The sequence below is a fragment of the Mustela lutreola genome, chromosome 13 (assembly GCF_030435805.1).
Source record: "Mustela lutreola isolate mMusLut2 chromosome 13, mMusLut2.pri, whole genome shotgun sequence".
Lineage (NCBI taxonomy): Eukaryota > Metazoa > Chordata > Mammalia > Carnivora > Mustelidae > Mustela > Mustela lutreola.
This window is the reverse complement of record NC_081302.1, coordinates 67845982-67872409: the sequence shown is the minus strand read 5'-3', so window position 1 is coordinate 67872409 and position 26428 is coordinate 67845982.

Genomic DNA, 26428 nt, shown 5'->3' with positions numbered 1-26428 from the left:
GAAGCAGAAGAAAGGATTAATGAATGCAAAAACAAGTCAATGGCATTCGTCCTATGAGAAAAGAATTAAACAGAGTAAAGGAAACCTAAGGAATTAATGGGACCACATCAAGCAGACCAACATTCACATTGTAGGAATCCTAAAAGGAGAATAGAAAGAAAGGGCAGAAAATTTGTCTGTGGAAATAAAGGCTAAATACTTCCCTAACCTGTGGAAGCAAACAGGCATCCATGTTTGGGGGAGCCATAGAGTTCCAAGTAAGATGAATTTAAAGAAAAGGAGAAAATATTTTATGTATTTTTGTATGTGTGTATGTATGTATATATTTGTGTATATATGTATATATGTACTTATGTATTTTTTTAGAAGACAATCATAAAAATCATGAACAGAAAAAAATGTACAAGGGAATCCTAATAAGATGATGAGTAGATTTTTCATCAGAATCTTTGGAGGCCAGAAAGGAACAGCACAATATATCAAAATGATGAAAGAAAAAATTTGGTAGTCAAGAATACTCTACCCAGTAAAATTGTCCTTTGAAGGAGTCATAAGAAGAGTTAAAGGAGTTCATTACCAATAGACCAACCTTACAATAATATTAGAAGAACTTTAAGTTGAAGCAAAAAGGCACTAATTAGTAACAAGAAAACATGTGAAAGTATAAATCTAACTTGTAAAGGTAAATATACAATAAAATTCAGAATAATCTAAAGTTGTAATTGTGGTGGGTTAATCACTTACCAAGCTAGTATGAAGGTTAAAACTGAACATAGTAACAATAATGATAACTATAATAATCTGTTATTAAATATACACAAGATAAAAAGATGCAAACCATGACAGCAAAAGCATAAAGCATTGTGGGAGGTGAATAAAAATGTAGAACTTTAGATTGCATTCAAACTTAAGTTAATTTAAAATAAACTGTTATAAATAGGAAATGATGGCCTTAAGTGATACATTAGAACAGATGGACTTAATAGACATACATGGGACATTCTATCCAGACTTAACAGAAAACATTCTCTGGGATATATCAGAAAAGAACTCTTAATAAATTTAAGTAGATTGAAATAATATCAGGGCACGTCTCAGAGCCTGGGTGGCCCAGATGTTAAGTGTCTGCCTTCAGCTCAGGTCATGATCCCAGGGGCCTGGCATCAAGTCCTGCATTGGGCTCCTTGCTCAGTGGGAAGCCTACTTCCCCCTCTCCCTCTTCTACTCCCCCTGCTTGTGTTCCCTCTCTCGCTGTGTCTCTCTGTCAAATAAATAAATAAAATCTTCAAAAAAAAATAACGTCAAGCATTGTTTTTCTGACCACAATAGCAGAAACTAGAAATCAATTATAATAATTAAACTGGAAAGTTCACAGATATGAGATTATACAGTATGTTACTGAACAAACCAATGGATTACTGGCAAGGTGACTGAATCGGTAATTAAAAACCTTCCAACAAACAAAATTCTGGAGCCAGATAGCTTCACTGGTGAATTTTGCCAAATATTTAAGGAATAATTAATACCAATTATTTTCAAACGCAACCAAAAAATAGAAGAGGACAGGACATTTCCCAACTCATTTCACAAGGTCAGCATTGTACTGATACCACAACCAGACAAGGACCCTACAAGAAAAGAATATTATAGGCCAAATCCCTGTAATACCATCTCACTTACAGTGAAATCTAAAACAAAACAAAATATGTAACTCATATATGCAGAAAATGGATTTGTTGCCAGAGACAGGAGTGGGTAGTGGATAACATGAGTGAAGGTAGTTAAAAGGTACAAATTTTCAGTTATAATAAATACATTTTGGAGATGTAATATATGGGCAACTAACTAACTATATTGAATATTTGAAATTACTAAGAGAGTAAATCTTAAAAGTTCTCATCACTACAAAAATTTATACCAACATCCATGGTAATGGATGTTAACTAGACTTACCATGATGATTATTTTGCAGTATATTCAGTTATGTTGTACCACTGAAATTAAAATAATGTTATATGTCAATTATATTTCAATTAAAAATCATATGAGAGGATTTGAATTGCAATAATGAATTTAGTACTTTAAAATTAATTAAATTTAATAACATTTGGGTTTGCCTTTTTTTAAAAGATTATTTATTTATTTATTTGACAGATAGAGATCACAATTAGGCAGAGAGGCAGGCATAGAGAGAGGAAGGAAAGCAGGCTCGCTGCCGAGCAGATAGCCCCATGCGGGGCTCGATCCCAGGATCTTGGGATCATGACCTGAGCCAAAGGCAGAGGCTTTAACCCACTGAGACACCCAGGCACCCCATTGGGTTTGCCTTTTTAAAAAAAAGATTTGTTTATTTATTTAGCAAAAGAGAGAAAGAGTACACAATTAGGGGGAGGGGCAGAGTGAGAAAGAGAGAGAGAGAGAATCCTCAAGCAGACTCCCCACTGAATGGGGAGTCCAATGTAGGGCTTGATTCCTGAGAATCAAGACCCTGAGATCATAACCTGAGCCAAAATCAAGAGTAAGATGCTCAACTGAGCTATCCAGGTGACCCTGGGCTTGCTTTTTTTAAGATTATTTTTTAAGAGCAATTTTAGGTTCATAGAAAAATTAAGGTGAAGGTATAGAGATTTCCCATACAACCCCTGTCCCCCACCTGAATAGCCTCCCCCCATTATCAACATCCCCCACCATTATGGTGCATTTATTACAATTGATACATCCCAATTACCAAAGTCCATAGTTTACATTTGATTTGTTCTTGCTGTTGTACATTCTGTGGGTTTAGACAAATGTATAATGATGTGTATCCATCATTATAGTATCATACAGAGTACTTCTGGTGTCCTAAAAATTTTTTGTGCCCCCATTATCCATCTCTCCTGCTCTTCTACAACCATGGCAATAACTGAACTTTTTAAAATTTCTGTGGCTTTGCCTTTTCCTGAATATTATGTAATCAGGTCATACAGTATGTAGCCTTTTCAGATAGGCCTCCTTCACTTGGTAATGTACATTTACGTGTCTTCCATGTATTTTCATAAGTTGATAGTTCAGTTCTTTTTAGTGCTGAATAGTTCATTGTCTGGATATACCACAGTTTATTCACTAACAGAAGAACATCTTGGTTGCTTCAAAGTTTTGGCAGTTATGATAAAGCTTTTATAACATCTCTTTGCAGGTTATTATGTGGACATAAGTTTTCAATTCCTGTGGATAAATACCAAGGAGTGCAATTGCTGGGTCATCAGTTAAGAATATGTTTAGACTTGTAAGGAATTTCCAGACTGTCTTTCAAGATACTGTACTACTTTGCATTCCCACCAGCCATGGATGAGAGTTACAATTGCTTCAGATTTTCACCAGCATTTGGTGGTGTTGGTTTTCTGGATTTGACCATCTACTGGGTGGGTAGTTATGTCTTATTGTTCTTTCAATTTGCATTTCCCTAATGACATATAATGTGGAGCATCTTTTCATATGCTTATTTTCCATCTGTATATCTTCTTTGGTGAGAAATCTGTGAAGTTCTTTGGCCTGTTTTCTAATCATTTTGTTGTTGTTGAGTTTTTTTTTTTTATAATTTTTTATTTTTTATAAACATATATTTTTATCCCCAGGGGTACAGGTCTGTGAATCACCAGGTTTACACACTTCACAGCACTCCCCAAAGCACATACCCTCCCCAATGTCCATAACCCCACCCCCCTTCTCCCAACCCCCCTCCCCCCAACAACCCTCAGTTTGTTTTGTGAGATTAAGAGTCACTTATGGTTTGTCTCCCTCCCAATCCCATCTTGTTTCATTGATTCTTCTCCTACCCACTTAAGCCCCCATGTTGCATCACCACTTCCTCATATCAGGGAGATCATATGATAGTTGTCTTTCTCTGTTTGACTTATTTCACTAAGCATGTTGTTGAGTTTTTAAGTGTTCTTTGTATATTTCAGATAAGAGTCTTTTATCAGGTGTGTCTTTTGTGAATATTTTCTCCTAGTGTGTGGCTTGACATTCTCTTGTCATTTTCTCTCACAGAGCAGAAGTTTTGAATGAAGTCAAACTTATTGACTCCTTCTTTCATGGATCATACCTTTGGTATTGTATCTAAAGTCATCGCCATATTCAAGGTCTGTTTTCTCCTACATTTTCTCCTAGAAGTTTTGTAGTTTTGTGTTTTGCACTTAGGTCTATAATACATTTTGAATTAATTTTTGTTAAGGATATAAAGTTTATGTGTAGTTTATATATTTTTCTCCATTTAGGATGTCCAGTTGTTCCAGAAACATTTGTTGAAAAGACTATCTTGGATCCATTGTATTGCCTTTGTTCCTTTGTCACAGATCAGTTGACTATTACTTATGGGAGTCTATTTCTGAACTCTTCTATTCCACTGATCTGTTTATTATTTTACCAATACCACACTGTTTTGGTTACTGTAGCTTTATAATAATTATTGAAGTTGCGTAGTATAATTCCTCCAAATATGTTGTTCCCCTTCAATATTATTTGGCTATTGTGAGTCTTTTGCCTCTTCATATACATTTAGAATAAGTTTGTTGATATCTACAAATAACTTGTTGGGATTTTGATTGGGACATCATTGAGTATATGAATCAAGTTGTAAATAACTGACAACTTGACAATTTTAAGTCTTCCTATACAGGAACATGAAATATTTCTTTAATTTTGCTCATCAGAGTTTTTCATTTTTCATATGGAGGTTTTGTATGTATTTTTATTAGATTTATCCTAGTTATTTATGTTGGGGTGTGTTAACATGAATGGCACTGTGCTTTTAATTTCAAATTGCTCTTGTTCACTGCTGATATAGAACAAAGTGACTGACCTTTGTGCATTAAGCTTGCATCTGCAACCTGATATAAGTGTTTATTAATTCCTGGAGTTTTCCTCTGTAAATTCTTTCTACATAGATTTTTATGTCATTTATGAGCAAAACCAGTTTTATTTATTCCATCCAATTTCGTGATGTTTAATTCCTTTTCTTATCTTTTTGTGTTAGCCAATACTTCCAGCATGATGTTGAAAAGAATGGTGAGAGAGGACATTTCTTATTTTTGATTTTAATGGAAGACTTCAAGTTTTTCAACATTATGATGTTTACTGTAGGTTTTTATAGATTTTTTAAATCAAATTGAGGAAATTTCTCTTTATTCCTAGTTTGTTGAGATTTTGTATTATGAATGGATGTTGGATTTTATAAATGCTTTCTGTACATCTATGGAAATTATCATGTGATTTTATCTTTTTTTGCCTATTGATGTGATGGATTACATCAATTGGCTTTTGAAAATTGAATCAGCCTGCATAACTGGGAAAAATCCTGCTGGTTTATGGTGAACAATTCTTTTATCCATTGTTGGATTCAATTTGTTAATATTTTGTTCTGGATTTTTTGCATCTATATTTGTGAGAGATATTGGTCTATAGTTTTCTTTTTTGTAAAGGCCTTTGTCTGGTTTTGGTATTAGGGAATGCTGGCTTCATCATGTGAATTGGGAAGTTTCCTCTGCTTCTATTTTTAGAGAAATTATATGATTTCTTTCTTAAATATTTAATACAACTCACCAGTAAACCCATCTGGGCACAATGGATCCTGTTTTGGAGGTTACTAATTATTGATTCAATTTCTTTATATAGGCCTATTTGGATAATCCATTTTTTCAGTATAAGCCTACTCACATGTCTATTTCTTTTTGTGTGTGTTTTGGCAAATTGTGTCTTTCAGGGAGTTGGTCCATTTCATGTAGGTTATCAAATTCATGAGCATAGAGTTGTTCATAATATTTCTTTATTATCTTTTTAATGCCCATGAGATCTGTAGTTATTAAAGGAGCATATTTTGGGATGAATCCTGCATCAATCTGGTATCTAAGAGACTATAATATATAAGATATTATAAGAGATATATAATATGATATATAAGACACTACTTACTATAGTAAATAGACTTTCCCTCCTGACTCGTACTAGATATGTAATGTTAGTAAGAAATAAACTATTACTTTGTTAAGTAATTGGGATTTGTGGGCTGTTTGTTACTTCACATAATGTAGCCTACCTATCTGATGCTGAATTAGTTTCTGACAGTGTGATCCTGGCTGTATCAGAAACATGAAGTAGAGGAATTGTAACAACATGGATAGACCCAGAGGTTATAATGCCATGTGAAATAAGTCAGACAGGGAAAGACAAATATATGATTTCAGCTGGAATCTAAGAAACAAAACAAATGAACAAACAAAACAAAAATATTCTTAACTAGAGAGAACAACTGGTGGTTGTTAGAGGGGAGACCGTTGGGAGGGATGAGCAAAATAAATAAAGGGGATTAAGAGTATAAACTTTCAGTTACAAAATAAATAAATCACAGAAATGAAAAGCACAGCATAGGGAATATAGTTAATACTATTATAATAAAATTATTTGGTGACAGATTATAGTCACAGTACTTCAATAAAAAAAGAAGAAGAAAGTTAAATATTTTGAGGTGGGAAGATTATATTGAATTATCTGGGTGGACCCAATGTACCATGATATTTATAAGAAAAAGACAGGAAAGTAAGTGCCAGAGAGGGAAGTGATGATAGAAGCAGATGTCAGAGTTATGCAGGGCCACAAACCAAGAAATGAAAGTGGCCCATAGAAGCTGAAAATGGCAAGAAAAAAGATTCTCCCAGGAACACATACCTACCAATCAATTTTAGATACTGGACTCCAGAACTATCAGATAATAATAAATATGTTGTTTTAAATCATTAAGTTTGTAGTAATTTGTTACTATAATAATAGGAAATTAATACAGGGGAGCTGTATTTATATATTGTGACAATTTAGAGAAATAAAAGTATTAAAATACTGAATGAGGCAGGAAGATTTTTCCATTGTGAAGAATTCTAAAAGCCAAATATCCAATTGCTTAGTAATCTGATTTGCATCATCTAGTTCACTTTTTGCTAAGCTACCATTTCCTAGTAAACATTCCAAATCCATTTTATTTCTATATGACATAGAAAATTTTAAGTCAGAAAATAAAAATTTTAAGCATACTTTCCAATAGTACCTGAAATATCAAATAAATCCAGTAAAATATGTACAAGAATCTGCATATGAAACTTTAAAACAATACTGAAAGAAATTAAGGAAGTTCTACATAAGTAGATAAATCATAACTGTATATTAGAATACTAGTATTATTATAATTTTTATGTAGTGCCTCTTTTGGTGTCTTGCTGTAGTCTTTGTTTTAAAGTCTACCTTGTCTTAACATGCATATTTCTACCCTACCTTTTTTTTTCTTTTTCATTTGCATGGAATATCTGTTTTCATCCCTTCACTTTCATTCTGTATGTCTTAAAGTCTAAGGTGAGTCTCTTGTAGGCAACATATAGATGGGTCTTGTTTCTTTTTTACTCCATCTAGTCACCCTATGTCTTTTGATTGGAGCATTTTGTCCTTTTATATTTATAGTAATTACTCACAGGTTTGTAGTTATTGTCATTTTGTTAATTGTTTTCTAGTTGTTTTGTAGTTCTTTTCTGTTTCTTTTTTTCTTTCCTGTTCTCCTTGTGGCTTGATGGTTTTCCCTTGTGGTGTTATGCTTGGATTCTCTTCCTTTTGTGTGTATGGGTGTCTGTTACTGGTTTTTGGTTTGTGGTTACCATTGCATTTATATATAACATTAAGATACTTAACTTAATTACCTCTGAAAAGTCTGCTTTTCCATGTATACCACATATTCACAGGTTCTGGGGATTTGAAGATAGACATCTTTGAGGAGCCATTATTTAGTCTACCATGTTCTCCTTGAACCTATCGTATCCTCAAAAAGATTAGACTTCTGCTGAAAATAGTGAATGAAATGAAAAAAAATTGTCATCAATAATTGTTTTTTATGTGCTGCTAACATATTTTGAAAATCTCTATGGACAATTATTAGTGACCTCAATTTTTGGAACATCTAGTTCCAAATAGTACGTAAGTGGCAATAGAAATCTTACTTTGCTTGGAGCATTTTGTACTCATACAGCCTTCTGCTGTTTGTTCAAAATGTCCTGGGTTTATTTAGTTATTTTAATCATTCCCTGGGACTTCATCATGATCAAAAGCTTTTGCACAGCAAAGGAAACAGTCAACAAAACCAAAAGACAACTGACAGAATAGGAGAAGATATTTGCAAACGACATATCAGATAAAAGGCTAATGTCCAAAATCTATAAAGAACTTAGCAAACTCAACACCCAAAGAACAAATAATCCAATCAAGAAATGGGCAGAGGACATGAACAGACATTTCTGCAAAGAAGACATCCAGATGGCCAACAGACACATGAAAAAGTGCTCCCCATCACTCGGCATCAGGGAAATATAAATCAAAACCACAAGGAAATATAAATCAAAACCACAAAATCACCTCACACCAGTCAGAATGGTTAAAATTAACAAATCAGGAAATGACAGATGCTGGCAAGGATGCAGAAAAAGTGGAACCCTCCTACACTGTTGATGAGAATGCAAGCTGGTGCAGCCACTCTGGAAAATAGCATGGAGGTTTTAAGATAAGAGACTCTTAATCTCACAAAACAAACTGAGGGTTTCTCGGGGGAGAGGGGTAGAGAGAGGGTGGTTGGGTTATGGACATTGGGGAGGGTACATGCTATGGTGACTGCTGTGAAGTGTGTAAACCTGGCGATTCACAGACTTGTACCCCTGGGGCTAATAATATGTTAATAAAAAATAAAAATTTATAATCATTCCCTGGGATTTATAGCATTTTTGTGTCTAAATATAAAAAAAAATTGAATACCATATTAGGGTTTAAAATAAAAAATCTATATAGAACTATTTATTAGTTATATTAATCACATCCTTTTGCTCAGATATTTGAATATAATCAAAGTTCTAGAAAGATGTTACACTTACACTATGTTTTTAGTTTTTACCACCTGACATACTACTGAACACCCCACCCCTGAACTTATTTTTAACCTAAGGTTGAAAAACACAAGATCTAATTCATAAAACCTGGTGCTGCTAATTACCAACAATGTAATCTTGGGAAAGTCATTTGCTATGGTTTGAATGCTTGTGTCTCTTAACACTTCATATGTTGAAATCCTGGTCTTGAGGTAATTAGTTCCTGAGGTGGGTATGGGTATGAGATGGGTCTTTGGGTGATTGGGTCATGAAGGTTCTGCTATCTTGCTGAGTTAGTGTCCTTATAAAAGAGTCATTAGAGATGTAGTTCTAATAGTTTAATTTTGCTTCTGTTTCCCTTGCCTGAGGAGACATCTCTGGAAAAATGTTTCTATAGCTAATGTTAAAGAAATTATTGCCTATCTTCTTCTAGGAGTTTTATGGTTTCAGGTTCCACATTTAGGTCTTTAATTCATTTTGAGTAATTTTTCTGTATGGTGTAAGAAAATGATCCATTTTCATTCTTTTGCATGTCTTCTTTCTTGTTTCCACAGCAGCTTTTGTTGTAAAGACTGTCTTTTCCCCAGTGCATATTCTTGTGTCATATGTTGTAGATCAATCGATCATATATAGTATGAGTTAATTTGGGGCTTTCTATTATGTTTGATTAATCTATGCACATATTTTTGTGCCAGTGCCATACTGTTTTGTTTACTACAGGTTTGTAGCATATCTTGAAATCTGAGATTGTGATATCTCCAGCTTTGTTCATGTTTCTTGAGATTACTTTGGCTATTCAAGGTTTTTTTGTGGTTCCATACAAATTTTAGTGTTATTTATTCTAGTTCTATACCAAAATATAAAACTTTTGCACAGTGAAGGAAACCATCAGAAAATCATAAGGTAATGTACTGAACTAGAGAAGATATTTGCAAATGATATATCCAATAAAAGGTTAATATTCAACCAAAAATGTAAAGAACTAATACAGCTCAACACCAGAAAGACAAATAACTTGATTTAAAAATAGACAAAGGACCTTAATAGACACTTTTCCAAAGAAGATAAATAGATGATCAACAGACACATGAAAAGATGCTTAGTGTTTCTAATCGTTAGGGAAATGCAAATCAAAACCATAATGAGATATTACCTCATACCTGTCAGAATGTCTAAAATCACAAGAAATAAGTATTGTGAGGATGTGGAAAAAAGAGGAATTCTTGTAATCTGTTAGTGGGAATGCAAATTGGTGCAGCCACTTGGAATACAGTATGGAGGTTCCTCAAAAAATTAAAAATAGTAATTCCATATCATGTAATTCTACTACTGGATACTTACCCAAAGAAAATGAAAACACTAATTCAAAAAGATAAATGCAGGCCTGTGTTTATTGCAACATTATTTACAATCACCAAGATATAGAAACAACCCAAGTGTCTGTTGATAGATGAATGGATAAGGAGAAATGATATACACACACATACATAGTAGAATATTATCAGTCATAAAAATAATGAGATATTGCCTTTTCAACAATATGGATATATCTAATGGTTACAATGCTAAGTGAAATAAATCAAACAGAGAAGGACATGTACCAGATGATTTCACTCACATGTGGAATTTGAGAAACAAATGAACAAAGACAAAGAAAGAGACAAACAAACAAATAAAAAAACAGACTATTAAGTACAGAGAAACAATCAGTGGTTTCCAGAGGGGAGTTGGGCAGAGGAGGAGGTTGGTTGAAATAGATAAAGGTGATTAAGAGTACAGTTACCATGACGAACACTGAGTAATGTATAGAATTGTTGAATCATTATATTGTACACTTGAAACTAATATAATGCTATATGTTAATTATACCTCAATAAAAATAAAAGAAAGAGGTTTCAGAGACTTTGCAACCTCCCTTTGTATTTTGTGAATATACAACAAGAAGTCTATGAACAGAAAGGGGGCTTTTAACTCAATCATACTGACTCTCTAATAGACTTCTAGCCTCCAGAACTTTGAGAAATACATTTCTGTTTTTTTATACGATACCCGGTGGTATTTCTTTTATCAAAAAGTGGTATTTTCTTTCAGCAGCCTGCACAAACTAAAACACCATTTATTCTCATCTGTAAAATGGGAATTGAAGTAACACTTATTAATAGAATCATGACAGTAAATGTGGAAAAGATGTTTTGTAAACTGCAATGGCTCTGGTTTTTGTTTATTCATCCTTGCTCCTGAAATTGGAGTTTGATTATTAAGGGCTTTTCTAGGATCAATAGATAGTAAATCCAACCCAAACTGGGTTAAGATAAAAGGAAAGCTTCGTGGTTCACGGGACTCAAAATTCCAGAGGAACATCTGATTCAGGAGCAGTTTGATGAAGGGGCTGCAATGTCATCAGGACCTACCATTTATCTCATCAGCCTGCTCTTCTGTATAGTTTGTTTCATTCTATTTTCATGTGGTATCAGTATGACTGTCAGAAGCTTAGATCTGTAGTCTCCTTTGCTCAACTCCAGAGAAAAAAAACGTATCTCTTTCAGATAGTTTTTGTGAAAACTCTAGAATTTACTCTAAATTGAACCAGTCTGAGAGAAATGCTCATCCCTGACTTGACCTGATTTGGTCATAAGACTTAGACTGAACCAACATGAATCACCCCACCGATCCCCAGACCCTAAAGGGATGTCTGAACCGCAAGTATCAGGAGTTGCAAAAAATTTGGGGTGTTTTAACCAAAAGGAGGGGGGTTGGTTCTAGATGATAAAGTGTCCATTCCATGTATACTTAATGTTCCTAAAAAATATGTCCTTTTATCCTTAGTTTGTCCTACTCTGGAAAGAGTTTTCATGGAAGAAACTATGCCTTTTTGTTTTTAATATATTCGTTCTCCCTTTGTTTACCCAAAGCTCATAATTATAACATGTTGTATATCTTTCCTTTCTTTCTGGCAACCAACTTGCTACCATCTGTTTTTTATTGAATGATGTATGGGAAAGCCACATTTTCCTAGCTGGGAAAGTTTGATGAGCCGTTCTCTGTCTTTGTGCATTCTGTTTAACGCATTCCTATTTTTAGATTTTTGGGAAGATTTATACATGTGATTGGTAGCCAGTATTTGGTCTTAAAAACTCTTTTTTAGAAAATTTAAGGTTTCACTTATTCTTGAGCACTTTTCCAGGCTACTTAGGACAGTGTTCTAAAAATATATAAAACTATAGTGGATGTAGATATGCTGCTTAATATTTTATGGACATAATATGAATTTGTATTTTTCTCTAGCTAATTTCATTTATTTATTCATTCATGTTTTTAAAAATATTAAATGCATACAAGTAAAACTTAAATAACATGATTTTCTTTTTCCTTTTCTGAGTAAGGTTAAAAGTGACCATAGATAGTTTCAAATGATAAAGCTGAAGAATTCATTTTTAGATAGAGGCATTAGAATTTTCAGCCTCCATCACAACTTCACTGTTACTCTTGCTAAGCTTCACTGGAAGATAGAAGCTTAATTAGATCATCACTAGTGGTACTTTTTCTTCTAGTACACTTTCAGTTTTACAAGGGCAAGTTTTTGGTGTTTTGATTTTATAATCTCTTTCAGTAATTAATGCTTTTGGTTAGATTAATTATTTGTGAACAAATGGATAAATAGCTCAATTGATCAAAATAATTTCCATTTGTATAAAAAATATATATATTTTTTACTTCACTGAGTTGCATTAAGAGTACAGTTGTCATTCCGTTGTCGCTTAGTAAAGCAGCTTCTTTGGCTCACTTTGCTTTTGCCAGCCTGTGCTCAGCACATGTAAATGAAGAGGTGGCATCTTCCTAGGTTATTTATCATGTGATAGAAGATAACACATGAGATGAAAACTATTCAGTCACTCCTCCCATCACCCTGTAGGATATTCTGGCAAAAGGGTAGGAGAAAGAATTTGAAAACTTTTCTTGAAACCTTATCTAAACACACAAGTTATAAGAATCAGGTACTGTGAGGTGCTTCTACACTTTGAATTGAATATACTTTGTTTATAATTTTGAGTTAACCAATTCATATCATATGGCTTTGTGGAAATTCTTAATTTTTCTGTTCTAATTTTCCTTATCTTTAAAATGGGTTTTATAATATAGCTTTATAGGGCTGTGGTTATGATTAAAGTAGTTGTACCTACATGGTATTGAGAACAGTACCTCTATGATATTGAGAAGAGATAGTATGTATTCTGTAAATGTTAGCTATTATTATGGAATGGAATACAGCATTCAGGTAAGAGCCAAGGCTTTAGGGTCAAAATTGCTTGATTTTTTTTTTAATTCTGCCTTGAGCAAGATATTTAATCTTGCTGGAACATAATTCTCTTACATGTAAAATTGGTATAATAATGGTAGAAAAGTCATAGTGTTGTGACTTTAAATAAGATAACATATACAATGCACTTAGAATAATAATCCCTCAGGTATGTAAGGACTCAACAAATATAAATAATATAATAATAATTATTATTATTTGCAGCATTTGTATTGGATTATGAATGCCACCAGAGCACATACAAGATATTTACTTAACTTAATTTGCATAGATTTTAAGAGAGAAACTTTATGGGTAAATGCCTTCAAATATTGTTTTAAATGTGGATTAGTTGTACTTCATTTTTTTTTCCACTCCATCACCCAGTATTCTGCTAAGTGGTTGAATTCTTCTAACAAATATAAATAAACACACATGTACTAAATATGAAAGAGTTAAACAGCAAAGTCCTATGTTAGATAGATTTGGCTCAACTCCAAGGGAAAATGGATCCTGAATCATACAAATATTTGTATCAAAAGTCAGGAAATAAACAAAAAGGAATGAACTTTGCGGAATAAAGGGATGGAGGAGAGTCTCAGAGAAATATTTTAGTATAGGCAAGAGTGTATTCACCTTAGTCCTTACTTCTTCAATGGCATAGTGCAGGAAGATGTTCACAAACTTTCAGTTTGCAGTGGATAGATCTGCCTTCTGTAGTTTTGGTGTTGTGCATATTAGTGTAAACATAGCCATAAAGAGAAAAAAGAAGTACTAGCACAAAAGTTATAGAAATACAGTTGATGAACTACATGAAGATGAGGCACTAAACTAAATACTTTGTTAATTGAACTTTCAGCAGTTTCAGACAACAATACCCTTTTTTTTTTTTTTTTTTTTTTTAACCTGCCCAATGGGAATTAGCTTAGGGAAAACAAACCTCCCCCAAACCAGAAAGTTTGTGCTGGCTGAATATTGCTGGGATGACATCAGAAGAACATAAAGATGAGGGTAGTGATGTGACCCAAATTACTCATACCCAAGAATTTTATAATCTTTAGAGGGTACTTACTAACTACATATCAGGTACTGTGCTAAGTGCTTTAGACATATGATTTAATCAAATCTTCATTTCAACCTTTTAGACACTATTATTGTCAGTTTCATTTTATAGTGGAACAGGTTTTCCAGTGTTGTTTCAAGATTAGGAATGGTTGAACTGTGTGAAAATTCAGACTTTTTGCATCCAGAATCCATGTTTTAATAATTGTTCCAACCTTCATGTGATCCATTATAGAAGAAGAATTTAGAGTTTCCCAAAACAAAAAACAAAACAAAACAAAACAAAAAACACCCTGTACACTGTAGTTATAGCCATATCTAAATTCATTGCTGATGAGATACTTAGAGTTAATAATGCAACTTCCCTGATGAACAGACAGGACAAGCAGCTCTGCTAGCCTGAGGTTGTGGTCCCATTTGGGGTAAACAGTGGACTAGTGGATTAGCTGGGAATTTAATAGGGGTTTTTAGGAAGTGCAACAGTCATAGAGTTTGATAAGTTCTCCACACATCTTAGATTAACCAGAACTGTGTTCATGTGCAGCAGAGACAGATATGGGCCCAAGCCATCCATCCATTCCTGGCTAACAGAATGTCACATGCATATGGAAGATTCCAAAGAACTTGGTAGAAAGTAAAAGCTGGAGGAGACTTGAAACTGGCCTGAAATTTGAATGTACTCTCTAGGCCACACACAGATCCATCCCAAGAGCAGAAAGCCTTATTGGCCTGAGGTCTTTGAGTACAAACTGTGAAAAATCTTTGTGTGAACAGTAACCTATATGAATACTCAGTGATTCCTGGGTAAACAGGCTTAACAAGAAAAAAAATTAGTAAAGACTATGAGATACACATGACAGATTTAGATCAGGCTAGTTATCAAACAATCAACAATGACAACTCCCAGTAAAATAATAATCTAGAGTTGCTATAGTATGTAAAATTTCCAGTACTCAATAATAAATTAGAATATATGCAGGAAAATCATAAATTATGTTCCATAACCAGAAAAAAGTCAAGTGAAACTTTCTCTGAATTTCCTGAGATTTCGCATTTAGCTTACAAAGACTTTAAGCAACTCTGATAACAATATTCAATGACCTAAACAAAATCATGACTATAGAATGAAAACAAATTATGATAAGAATGACTAAACAAGTCCCAGAAGTTTATTTTGGCTTTTGTTTCCTTTGCCTTTGGAGACATATCTTGAAAGAAGTTGCTATGGCTGATATTGAAGAGATTACTGCCTATGTTCTCCTCTAGGATTCTGATGGATTCCTGTCTCATGTTGAGGTCTTTTATCCATTTTGAGTTTATCTTTATGTACGGTGTAAGAGAATGGTCGAATTTCATTCTTCTACATATAGCTGCCCAGTTTTCCCAGCACCATTTATTGAAGAGACTGTCTTTTTTCCACTGTATATTTTTTCCTGTATTGTTGAAGATTATTTGACCATAGAGTTGAGAGTCCATATCTGGGCTCTCTACTCTGTTCCACTGGTCTCTGTGTCTGTTTATATGCCAGTACCATGCTGTCTTGGTGATCACAGCTTTGTAATAAAGCTTAAAATCAGGTAATGTGATGCCCCCAGCTTTATTTTTGTTTTTTAACATTTCCTTAGTGATTCAGGGTCTCTCTCTTTTTTTTTTTTTATTTTTTAATTTTTTATAAACATATATTTTTATCCCCAGGGGTACAGGTCTGTGAATCACCAGGTTTACACACTTCACAGCACTCACCAAAGCACATACCCTCCCCAATGCCATAATCCCACCCCCTTCTCCCAAACCCCTCCTCCCAGCAACCCTCAGTTTGTTTTGTGAGATTAAGAGTCACTTATGGTTTGTCTCCCTCCCAATCCCATCTTGTTTCATTGATTCTTCTCCTACCCACTTAAGCCCCCATGTTGCATCACCACTTCCTCATATCAGGGAGATCATATGATAGTTGTCCTTCTCTGCGTGACTTATTTCTCTAAGCATGATACGCTCTAGTTCCATCCATGTTGTCGCAAATGGCAAGATTTCATTTCTTTTGATGGCTGCATAGTATTCCATTGTGTATATATACCACATCTTCTTGATCCATTCATCTTCTGATGGACATCTAGGTTCTTTCCATAGTTTGGCTATTGTGGACATTGCTGCTATAAACATTCGGGTGCACGTACCCCTTTGGATCACTTCGTTTTTATCTTTAGGGTAAATGCCCAATAGTGCAATTGCTGGGTCATAGGGCAGTTCTATTTTCAACATTTTGAGGAACCACCATGCTGTTTTCCAGAGTGGCTGCACCAGCTTGCATTCCCACCAACAGTGTAGGAGGGTTCCCGTTTCTCCGCATCCTCGCCAGCATCTGTCATTTCCTGACTTGTTGATTTTAGCCATTCTGACTGGTGTGAGGTGATATCTCATTGTGGTTTTGATTTGTATTTCCCTGATGCCGAGTGATATGGAGCACTTTTTCATGTGTCTGTTGGCCATCTGGATGTCTTCTTTGCAGAAATGTCTGTTCATGTCCTCTGCCCATTTCTTGATTGGATTATTTGTTCTTTGGGTGTTGAGTTTGCTAAGTTCTTTATAGATTCTGGACACTAGTCCTTTATCTGATATGTCGTTTGCAAATATCTTCTCCCATTCTGTCAGTTGTCTTTTGATTTTGTTAACTGTTTCCTTCTCTGTGCAAAAGCTTTTGATCTTGATGAAATCCCAATAGTTCATTTTTTCCCTTGATTCCCTTGCCTTTGGCGTTGTTCCTAGGAAGATGTTGCTGCAGCTGAGGTCGAAGAGGTTGCTGCCTGTGTTCTCCTCAAGAATTTTGATGGATTCGTTTCGCACATTGAGGTCCTTCATCCATTTTGAGTCTAGTTTTGTGTGTGGTGTAAGGAAATGGTCCAATTTCATTTTTCTGCATGTGGCTGTTCAATTTTCCCAGCACCATTTATTGAAGAGGCTGTTTTTTTTCCATTGGACATTCTTTCCTGCTTTGTCAAAGATTAGTTGACTGTAGAGTTGAGGTTCTATTTCTGGGCTCTCTATTCCATTCCATTGATCTATGTGTTTGTTTTTGTGCCAGTACCATGCTGTCTTGATGATGACAGCTTTGTAATAGAGCTTGAAGTCCGGAATTGTGATGCCACCAACGTTGGATTTCTTTTTCAATATCCCTTTGGCTATTCGAGGTCTTTTCTTGTTCCATATAAATTTTAGAATTATTTGTTCCATTTCTTTGAAAAAGATGGATGGTACTTTGATAGGAATTGCATTAAATGTGTAGATTGCTTTAGGTAGCATAGACATTTTCACAATGTTTATTCTTACAATCCAGGAGCATGGAACATTTTTCCATTTCTTTGTGTCTTCCTCAATTTCTTTCATGAGTACTTTATAGTTTTCTGAGTATAGATTCTGTGCCTCTTTGGTTAGGTTTATTCCTAGGTATCTTATGGTTTTGAGTGCAATTGTAAATGGGATTGACTCCTTAATTTCTCTTTCTTTTGTCTTGCTGTTGGTGTAGAGAAATGCAACTGATTTCTGTGCATTGATTTTATATCCTGACACTTTACTGAATTCCTGTATAAGTTCTAGCAGTTTTGGAGTGGAGTCTTTTGGGTTTTCCACATATAGTATCATATCATCTGCGAAGAGTGATAATTTGACTTCTTCTTTGCCGATTTGGATGCCTTTAATTTCCTTTTGTTGTCTGATTGCTGAGGCTAGGACCTCTAGTACGATGTTGAATAGCAGTGGTGATAATGGACATCCCTGCCGTGTTCCTGACCTTAGCGGAAAAGCTTTCAGTTTTTCTCCATTGAGAATGATATTTGCGGTGGGTTTTTCATAGATGGCTTTGATGATATTGAGGTATGTGCCCTCTATCCCTACACTTTGAAGAGTTTTGATCAGGAAGGGATGCTGTACTTTGTCAAATGCTTTTTCAGCATCTATGGAGAGTATCATATGGTTCTTGTTCTTTCCTTTATTGATGTGTTGTATCACATTGACTGATTTGCGGATGTTGAACCAACCTTGCAGCCCTGGAATAAATCCCACTTTGTCGTGGTGAATAATCCTTTTAATGTACTGTTGAATCCTATTGGCTAGTATTTTGTTGAGTATTTTCGCATCTGTATTCATCAAGGATATTGGTCTACAGCTCTCTTTTTTGATGGGATCCTTATCTGGTTTCGGGATCAAGGTGATGCTGGCCTCATAAAATGAGTTTGGCAGTTTTCCTTCCATTTCTATTTTTTGGAACAGTTTCAGGAGAATAGGAATTAGTTCTTCTTTAAATGTTTGGTATAATTCCCCCGAGAAGCCGTCTGGCCCTGGGCTTTTGTTTGTTTGGAGATTTTTAATGACTGTTTCAATCTCCTTACTGGTTATGGGTCTGTTCAGGCTTTCTATTTCTTCCTGGCTCAGTTGTGGTAGTTTATATGTTTCTAGGAATGCATCCATTTCTTCCAGATTGTCAAATTTATTGGCGTAGAGTTGCTCATAGTATGTTCTTATAATAGTTTGTATTTCTTTGGTGTTAGTTGTGATCTCTCCTCTTTCATTCATGATTTTATTTATTTGGGTCCTTTCTCTTTTCTTTTTGATAAGTCGGGCCAGGGGTTTATCAATTTTATTAATTCTTTCAAAGAACCAGCTCCTAGTTTCGTTGATTTGTTCTATTGTTTTTTTGGTTTCTATTTCATTGATTTCTGCTCCGATCTTTATGATTTCTCTTCTCCTGCTGGGCTTAGGGTTTCTTTCTTGTTCTTTCTCCAGCTCCTTTAGGTGTAGGGTTAGGTTGTGTACCTGAGACCTTTCTTGTTTCTTGAGAAAGGCTTGTACCACTATATATTTTCCTCTCAGGACTGCCTTTGTTGGGTCCCACAGATTTTGAACCGTTGTATTTTCATTATCATTTGTTTCCATGATTTTTTTCAATTCTTCTTTAATTTCCCGGTTGACCCATTCATTCTTTAGAAGGATGCTGTTTAGTCTCCATGTATTTGGGTTCTTTCCAAACTTCCTTTTGTGGTTGAGTTCTAGCTTTAGAGCATTGTGGTCTGAAAATATGCAGGGAATGATCCCAATCTTTTGATACCGGTTGAGTCCTGATTTAGGACCGAGGATGTGATATATTCTGGAGAATGTTCCATGTGCACTAGAGAAGAATGTGTATTCTGTTGCTTTGGGATGAAATGTTCTGAATATATCTGTGATGTCCATCTGGTCCAGTGTGTCGTTTAAGGCCTTTATTTCCTTGCTGATCTTTTGCTTGGATGACCTGTCCATTTCAGTGAGGGGAGTGTTAAAGTCCCCTACTATTATTGTATTATTGTTGATGTGTTTCTTTGATTTTGTTATTAATTGGTTTATATAGTTGGCTGCTCCCACGTTGGGGGCATAGATATTTAAAATTGTTAAATCTTCTTGTTGGACAGACCCTTTGAGTATGATATAGTGTCCTTCCTCATCTCTTATTATAGTCTTTGGCTTAAAATCTAATTGATCTGATATAAGGATTACCACTCCTGCTTTCTTTTGATGTCCATTAGCATGGTAAATTGTTTTCCACCCCCTTACTTTAAATCTGGAGGTGTCTTCGGGCTTAAAATGAGTTTCTTGGAGGCAACGTATAGATGGGTTTTGTTTTTTTATCCATTCTGATACCCTGTGTCTTTTGACAGGGGCATTTAGCCCATTAACATTCAGGGTAACTATTGAGAGATATGAATTTAGTGCCATTGTATTGCCTGTAAGGTGACTGTTACTGTATATGGTCTCTGTTCCTTTCTGATCTACCACTTGTAGGCTCTCTCTTTGCTTAGAGGACCCTTTTCAATATTTCCTGTAGAGCTTGTTTGGTATTTGCAAATTCTTTCAGTTTTTGTTTGTCCTGGAAGCTTTTAATCTCTCCTCCTATTTTCAATGATAGCCTAGCTGGATATAGTATTCTTGGCTGCATGTTTTTCTCGTTTAGTGCTCTGAAAATATCATGCCAGCTCTTTCTGGCCTGCCAGGTCTCTGTGGGTAAGTCAGCTGCCAATCTAATATTTTTACCAATGTATGTTACAGACTTCTTTTCCCAGGCTGCTTTCAGGATTTTCTCTTTGTCACTGAGACTTGTAAATTTTACTATTAGGTGATGGGGTGTGGGCCTATTCTTATTGATTTTGAGGGGCGTTCTCTGAACCTCCTGAATTTTGATGCTCGTTCCCTTTGCCATATTGGGGAAATTCTCCCCAATAATTCTCTCCAGTATACCTTCTGCTCCCCTCTCTCTCTCTTCTTCTTCTGGAATCCCAATTATGCTAATGTTGTTTCATCTTATGGTGTCACTTATCTCTCGAATTCTCCCCTTGTGGTCCAGTAGCTGTCCCTCTTTTGCTCAGCTTCTTTATTCTCTGTCATTTGGTCTTCTATATCACTAATTCTTTCTTCTGCCTCATTTATCCTAGCAGTGAGAGCCTCCATTTTTGATTGCACCTCATTAGTAGCTTTTTTGATTTCAACTTGGTTAGATTTTAGTTCTTTCATTTCTCCAGAAAGGAGAGGGGGTTTCTCTCGAGATGGTTTCTGTAATATCTTCCATGCCTTTTTCGAGCCCGGCTAGAACCTTGAGAATTGTCATTCTGAACTCTAGATCTGACATATTACCAATGTCTGTATTGATTAGGTCCCTAGCCTTCGGTACTGCCTCTTGTTCTTTTTTTTGTGTTGAATTTTTCCGTCTTGTCATTTTGTCCAGATAAGAGTATATGAAGGGGCAAGTAAAATACTAAAAGGGTGGCAACAACCCCAGGAAAATATGCTTTAACTAAATTAGAAGAGATCCCAAATCTTGAGGTGGGAGAAAGGGGATAAAAAGAGGTTCAAAAAGGAAGAGAGAAGAAAAAAAAAAAAGAAAGAAAAGAAACGAAAAGAATTTTAAAAAAAGAAAACCAATATGAAAAATACAAAAAAGAAAAAATATATATACATTAGATAAGCTAGTTAAAAACGTTAAAAAAGAAAAAGATAAAAGTTAAAAAAAATATTTAACCAGAAGGCGAGAAAAAAAACAAAAACTGAAAAAGAAAAAAATTAAATTAACTGCAAGACTAAAAAAAATCACAGGGAAAAACCCATGAGTTCCGTGCTTTGCTTTCTCTTCCTCTGGAATTCTGCTGCTCTCCTTGGTATTGAAACCGCACTCCTTGGTATGTGAACTTGGTATGGGCTGGATTTCTTGTTGATCTTCTGGGGGAGGGGCCTGATATAGTGATTCTCAAGTGTCTTTGCCCCAGGCGGAATTGCACCGCCCTTACCAGGGGCCGGGGTGAGTAATCCACTCGGGTTTGCTTTCAGGAGCTTTTGTTCCCTGAGCGCTTTCCTTAGTGTTCCGGAGGACGGGGAATACAAATGGCGGCCTCTTGGTCTCTGGCCCGGAGGAGCCGAGAGCCCAGGGCCCCACTCCTCAGTCTGCCCTCAGAGAACAGCGCCTAGTTACTCCTGTCTGCCTGACCTCTGGCTGCGCTCCGAGCTCACTGAGCCTGCGACTGGTTCAAGGTAACCCCGAGCTGTGATCTTACTGTTGGCTCTGTCTCTGTAGCCGGCTTTCCCGTTCCAATACCCGCAAGCTCTGGGACACTCAGACACCCCCGATCGTTCTGTGACCCTGCGGGACCTGAGGCCACGCTGACCCCGCGTGGGCTTTGCCCCGGTTTAGCCTCTGGAGCAATGTCCCTCAGTGGAACAGACTTTTAAAAGTCCTGATTTTGTGCGCGGTTGCTCCGCCGCTTGCCGGCAGCCAGCCCCTCCCCCCGGGGTCTATCTTCCCGTTGCTTTGGATTCACTTTTCCGCCGGTCCTACCTTTCAGAAAGTGGTTGTTTTTCTGTTTCCAGAATTGCTGTTGTTCTTCTCTTCTATCTGCCGATGGATTTTCAGGTGTCTGCAATCTTTAGATAAGCTATCTAGCTGATCTCCAGCTAGCTGAAGTAGTCTCAGCCTGCTACTTCTCCGCCATCTTGACTCCTCCTCTCAGGGTCTCTTCTGATTCCATACAAATTTTTGGATTGTTTGCTCTAGCTCTTTGGAGAATACTGGTGGAATTTTGATTGGAATGGCATTAAAATATAGATTGCTCTAGGCAGTAAAGACATTTTAACAATGTTTATTCTTCCGATCCAAGAGCATGGAATGGTCTTCCATCTTTTTGTGTCTTCTTCAAAAAGGGAACAGTCAAGAAAATAAAGAGGCAACCCACGGAAAGGGAGAAGATATTTTCAAATGACAGTACAGACAAAAAGTTGATATCCAGGATCTATAAAGAACTCCTCAAACTCAACACGCACAAAACAGGCAATCATATAAAAAAAATCGTTAGAAGATATGAACAGACACTTCTCCAATGAAGACATACAAATGGCTATCAGACACATGAAAAAATGTTCATCATCACTAGCCATCAGGGAGATTCAAATTAAAACTGCATTGAGATATCACCTTACACCAGTTAGAATGGCCAAAATTAGCAAGACAGGAAACAATATGTGTTGGAGGGGATGTGGAGAAAGGGGATCCCTCTTACACTTATTGTGGGAACGCAAGTTGGTGCAGCCACTTTGGAGAACAGTGTGGAGATTCCTCAAGAAATTAAAAATAGAACTTCCCTATGACCCTGCAATTGCACTCCTGGGTATTTACACCAAATATACAGATGTAGTGAAAATAAGGGCCATCTGTACCCCAATGTTTATAGCAGCAATGGCCACAGTCGCCAAACTGTAGAAAGAACCAAGATGCCCTTAAACGGATGAATGGATAAGGAAGATGTGGTCCATATACACTATGGAGTATTATGCCTCCATCAGAAAGGATGAATACCCAAGTTTTGTAGCAACATGGACGGGACTGGAAGAGATTATGCTGAGTGAAATAAGTCAAGCAGAGAAAGTCAATTATTATATGGCTTCACTTATTTGTGGAGCATAACAAGTAGCATGGAGGACATGGGGCGTTAGGAGAAGGGAGCTGGGGGAAATTGGAAGGGGAGGTGAACCATGAGAGACTATGGACTCTGAAAAACAATCTGAGGAGTTTGAAGTGGTGGGGGGGATGGGAGGTTGGGGGATTCAGGTGGTGTGTATTAGAGAGGGCACAGATTGCATGGAGCACTGGGTGTGGTACAAAAACAATGAATACTGTTATGCTGAAAATAAATTAAAAAATAACTAAAAAAAACGAAAGAAAAAAAAAGAATGGTTTAACAAAATATGAAGAGATAAAAATTATAAAAAAGTCAAATGGAAATCCTGTAGTTAAAAAGTATAGTAAGTGGATTGAAAATTTTACTAATGGGATTCAAAAGCAGGTTTGATATGGCAGAAAAGAGAATCAGTGAAGTTGAACATAGATCAATAGAAGCTTTCCATTCTGAAGACATAAAAATAATTGAAGATAATGAACAGAGCCTCAGAGAACTATGGGAAAACATAAAGCATACCAGATAACGGGAGTCCCAGAAAGAGGAGAGGAGATAGACTCAGAAATAACATTTGAAGAAATAATGCCTGCAGATTGTCAATATTTGATGAAAATTGTTTATTTACAGAGTCAAGAAGTGCAACTGAACCCAAGAAAAGTAGACATAGTTATAGACCTAAACACATTATAATCAACCTGTTGAGAAACAAAGAGAAAATTTTGAAAGAGGCAAGAGAAAAATGTTTCATCAAGTTCAGGATAACAACTAAAAATTTAATATCTAACTTCACATTAAAAGCAATAGAAAAACAATCTGAGGGGTTTGAAGGAGCGGGGGGTGGGAGGTTGGGGTACAAGGTGGTGGGTATTATAGAGGGCATGGATTGCATGGAGCACTGGGTATGGTGAAAAAATAATGAATACTGTTATGCTGAAAATTTAAAAAAAAAAACAAATAAATAAATAAATAAATAAAAGTACAAAAAAAAAGGCAATAGAAATCTGAAGTCAGTGGGATGCCATATTCAAAGTGTTGAAAGAAAAAAAATATAGTTAAGATAATTTTGTACATAGCAATGTTGTTCTTCAAAATGAAGACATAAGGGGCGCCTGGGTGACTCAGTGGGTTGAGATTCTGTCTTCGGCTCAGGTCATGATCTCAGGGTCCTGGGATCAAGCCCCGCATCAGGCTCTCTGCTCAACGGGGAGCCTGCTTCCTCTTCTCTCTCTCTGCCTGACTCTCTGCCTACTTGTGATTTCTGTCTGGCAAATAAGTAAATAAAATCTTTAAAAAATATGAAGACACAATAATGAAAACCAAAATAAACAAAGATGGAGATAATTAGTTGCCAACATATGTGTCTTACAAGAAGTACTAAAGAAAGTCTTTCAGTCTGGAAAGAAGTGACACCAAAATAGTAACTCAAATCCACTGAAAAATGAGGAATGGTAGAAATGGCAAGGGGTACCTGGGTGGCTCAATGGGTTAAACCTCTGCCTTTGGCTCAGGGCATCTCGGGGGCCTGGGATAGAGCCCCACATCCGGCTCTCTGCTCAGGGGGGAGCCTGCTTCCCCATCTCTCTCTGATTATAAGGGAATATTATAAAGAAAGAGTAACAACAAATTAGCTTAGATAAAACACAAATTTCTAGACAAATATAAATTACTAGAATGGAATTTCATCTGATTAGATCTACAAGACGTATAGGTACTGAATTAGGTATTAAAAATTTTGGGGGGCATTTGGGTGGCTCAGTGGGTTAAGCCACTGCCTTCGGCTCAGGTCATGATCGCAGGGTCCTGGCATCAAGCTCTGCATTGGGCTCTCTGCTCAGTAGGGAGCCTGCTTCCCCCTCTCTCTGCCTACCTTTCTGCCTACTTGTGATCTCTCTCTGTGTCAAATAAATAAATAAATAATCTTAAAAAAATATTTTCCTAAAGAAGTGTCCAGGCCTAGACTGGCGTTATTAGTCAGCAAATATTTAAATAAGAATAATACCAAATGCAAACTGTCTCAAAAAACAGAGGAAGGAATAATGTCCAGGTCAATCTCAAGTCAGTACTACCCTGACATAAAAGCGAGACAAAGGCAGCAAAGGAAAACTACAGACTAAAAGCTTGAGCCATAAAAGTAAAAATTGATAAATTGGATTTTATCAAAATTAAAACTTTAATGCTTCAAAATATTCTATTGAGAAAATGGAGAAAAAATCCATATATGAGAAGCACATGCAAAAGTGCTAACTGACATTATTAGTTGTTAGGGAAATGAAAATTAAGGACAAAATGAGGTACCACTACACACCCAATAGTACGGTTATAATAATAACAAAAACATAGATGATACCAAGAGTTGGGGAGGATGTTGGAGACACTGGAATCTTCATATGTTGTTGATGGGAATGTAAAATGGTATAGCCTCTTTGAAAAATTTTGGTGGTTTCTTAAATTGTTATAAGTGTAAACTTAACCATATGACCCAGAGATTCCACTTCATTTTTGTACTCAAGAGAAATGAAGACCTATAGCTACAAAAAGGTGTGTATGCAAACGTTTATAGTAGCATTAGTCATAAAAGAGAAAGATTGGAAATAGTCCCATTGTCTATCAACTGGTGACTGAATAAAAATGTGCCTTACCTCTCCAGTAGAATACTATTTGCCAATTTAAATCTTCAAAACTGGTAAGAAAAAGAATGCATATGCAAAACACTGAATATTATATGATTCCTTTTATATGAAATGTGCAGAAAAAGGAAACTACTGTCACAGAAGGCAGGTCAGTGATTACTAAAAATTACTGAATTGTGCACTTACAGTGGGTAAATGATATGATATGGATTTATCATTAAACTTGTAAAAAATATCACCACCAACACAATATGCCAAATACTATTGAATAACCCTCTGACTGATGGGCCCTATGACATGCATTTACTATTTTTTTTTTAATGTATTCATTTGACAGACAGAGATCACAAGCTGGCAGAGAGAAGGGGGAAGCAGGCTCCTTGCTGAGCAGAGAGCCAGATGCGGGCCTCAATTCCAGGACCCTGAGATCATGATCCAAGCCCAAGGCAGAGGCTTAGCCCACTGAGCCACCCAGGTGCCCCTCATTTACTATTTTTATGTTTCAGTCAGGAAAATACAAAAAGCTTTTCTGAAAAACACTCTTAA